At 49.2% G+C, this 3,204-nt stretch overlaps 1 pseudogene; it reads right to left on the bottom strand.

Moving 5' to 3' along the window:
* Nucleotides 1-1,755: 1,755 nt before the first annotated feature.
* LOC129689803 (hsp90 co-chaperone Cdc37-like) lies at nucleotides 1,756-2,876 on the bottom strand (annotated as a pseudogene).
* Between the last annotated feature and the right edge of the window lie 328 nt (nucleotides 2,877-3,204).

A 3,204-nucleotide genomic window follows, 5' to 3' on the forward strand; every position in this document is an offset into this window, starting at 1 on the left:
AAACATCTTGCTGTGTTGGTCATTGTTGTGGTGTGTAGGCTTTACAACTGGGTAAGATTGGTTGCTTTCCTTCATTGGCACCTTGCATAGCACTATTAAGCACTATGTAAGTTAGTCTTCAAAAAGGCTTCCAGGGCTAGTCCTAGATTTAGTCCTCCAAGTCCTATTGTGTCTTTAGTAATAGGACCTTAACTTCAAGTCCTGGAAAGCAACCAAGAGCAATGGCAATAGCCTATAATACTTTATTTTATGTGCATGGTTATTTTGGACTCCATGTATGCCTCTGTGCTACATATATCCAGTGAACTGTAAGGCAACATATCCTGTGGAACAAGAGTTACAGGCAGTTGTAAGCCTCCATGTGAGGGCAGGAAACTGAACTCAGTTCAGGTTTTCTGCAGAAGCACTAATTGCTCTTGGCTACTGAGCCATCTCTCCAGCCCTGATGGCTTTTTAAAATAAGATTTTACTCTGTACCACAAGCTGGCCTGGAACTTACTATACAGTGAGGCCTTGAATTATTGTTTCTCCTGCCTCTGCCTGCTAAGTGACAGAGTGGTAGAAGTGAGCTAGCATAAATCAGATGGAGGTGGAAACATATGACAATGGACCATGAAGCAGTGAATGAGCACAGAACCAGGGGGCAAAGCTATACTCTTCAATGGCTACCCATCAGACCTCCTTCTTCCAGCTAGGTTCCACCTCCTAAAGATTCCATAGCCTCCCAAAACAGCACCATTGCTAGGGAAAAAATATTGATAGCATAAGCCCATGGATACTGCTTTAAACCATAACATTCTACCTTTGCTCCCCAAAGGCTCATGGCCATTTCTTAATGCAAGGTGCACTTAGTTCAACTTTAAGAGTCCTCCACAATCTTTTTTTTTTCTTTTCTAAATCAAAACTTAAGCCAGGAATGGTTTATGCTTTTGATCTCAGCACTCAGGGAAACAGATCTCTGAGTTTGAGGCCAGCCTGATCTACATAGTGGGTTCAAGGACAGCCAAAGATATATAGAAAACTTGTCTCAGAAAGACAAAAACACACACACACATTCAAAATAGGATGCTTCTCTAGCAGGCAAAAGACAGTGTGAAAAGCCACATGCAGCCCAGGCTATCCTCCAACTCCTGTCCTCTTGACTCTATGGAGTACAGGTGAAGAGGGGAGGAAGAGGGAAGGAAAGAGGAAAGGAAAGAGGAAGGAGAGACTGAGATAAAGAGTTGGAGAGCCACAGAAGGCCTGGGACTTTTGAACAGTGGGGAGAGGAAAGGGCACGCCTGTCACAGGACTCTGGTTCTCCCCACCTAGGTTTCCCTCTGCCTCAAACAGCACTGAGCCAGAGGCCTCCGCACCTGGAACTGTTTATTGGACATTGTTGCCAGTTGTAGGACAGAAAGCTAGACAGAAGAAAAACAGTGACCACAGACCCATAGGGACAGGCCCTGACCAGCTGGGGACATGTGTATCCCCGACCCGGTGGACCAACCTGGCAACTGCTGCCCCTCCCCAGACCCCCAGGACTTTGGCATAATGCTGATGGGGGTGGGGAGGCTGCAGGCAGCAGAGCCCCTCAACCCGAAGCAGAGAGTCTGATGAGTGCTGGTGACAGGCCAGAGACAGGGGATGTGGGTCAGGCCATGGGCCAGGATGTAAGGAGCAACAGGAGTGAAGGAAGTCGGGAGCTAGGAACATGGTGGCTAGGATTCCTTTTCTGGAGAAGGACCTGCAGAGGCCTGCAGGTGGTGGCAGTGGCTAGGGCAGGTCACACACTGACGGTTTCTCGTTGCCCGCTTTGGGGACAGCTTCCAGCAATGGGTCACCGGGGCCCGCCTCCTCCCCTCCTTGGCCTCACCAGACTTGGAGTTGGGGACCCAAAGGCCAGAATCACTGCATTGCTGCATGTGATACTTGGCATCGGTGGGATCCATCTTGCTGATGGTGTCTTGCAGCATCTGCACATCCTTCACATCAAAGCACTTCTGCAGCCTCAGGCAGGGACTGGTAGACCTCCACAGGGTCCAGGCCACCAGGGCCCAGGCTCTTCTTGTGCTCCTCCTCATACTCCTTCATGGCCTTCTCTAGTCGTAGCTTGGCATGGCCCTGAACATGCTCATTAAAGGCCTCCAGTTCATACTTGAAGCCCTCCATGTATTGCTGGTCAGCGGTCTTGATCTTGGTGAAAAACTGCCGGAAGCAGGCCCGGGGGTCGACCTTCAGACTCTTGGCCAGCTCCAGGATAACTGCATCAGCATGGTCTGGTGCGCCACCTGCTCCATCAGTGCACCTTTCTCTTCCACTTCCAGGTCAATGCACCAGATAACCAGCTGTCTCCTCACACACCAGGTGGACATTGTCTCATAGGTATTTCTGGCTGTCATCCCAGCGGTGGAGCATGTCGAAATGTTTGATCTGTTTCTTGAACTTTTCAAAGAAGATCTTGTGTTTCTGCTCCCTTGCCTCTGCTGAGTCTTCCTCTGCCTTCTTGGTATTGATCATGCTCTTGCTGAAGACATCTTTGCTGAGCATGTCCACATTCCAAGGCATGATCTTCTCCTTCTTTCGGATGTCCTCCATCTTCTGCTCCCAGCTTTGCTCCTCTTTGCGCAGCTGTTGTGCCTCTGCTCGAAGCCACTCAAGCTCCACCTGGCCGCTGCCTTCAGCCACTTCAGTTCCTTTAGCTTGCTGGCACTCAGCTACCTTGTGCTTGCATTCACGGCAGCCCCGGTGCAGTTCCTCCTTCTCCTTCTGAAACTGCTCCATGCGTTCCATCCAGGCCTGGTGCCATCAGAGGGTCAGGCCGTGTCGATGTTGGGGTGTGACTCGTCCTCATCATCCGACACCTCGATGTGATCCCAAATGCTGTAGTCCACCATCTTTGCCTCAGAGGCCCGGACTCACTCTCAGCTCTCCATAAGGCCAGGCGCTGAACCCACAATCTTAATAATTCCCATACTGCTCTAAAATCCAAGTCCAATGTCTTCTGAGATTCAAGACCATATCTCAGCTATGAGCTCCTGCAAAATGACAAAGAATAGTTACCTACTTCTAAAATAAAATGGCATACAGTAAACATTTTCATTTCAAAGAGGAAGAACAAAAAAGCAAAGAAATGAATAAAAAGTAAGGTCAAAAGAAAGAAAAAGAAAGGGGGGAAGGGATGGAGGAAAGATGGAAGGAAGGAAGAAAGGAAGGACGGAAGGA

Source organism: Psammomys obesus, unplaced genomic scaffold, assembly GCF_907164565.1.
Source record: "Psammomys obesus unplaced genomic scaffold, mPsaObe1.curated_primary_1811, whole genome shotgun sequence".
Lineage (NCBI taxonomy): Eukaryota > Metazoa > Chordata > Mammalia > Rodentia > Muridae > Psammomys > Psammomys obesus.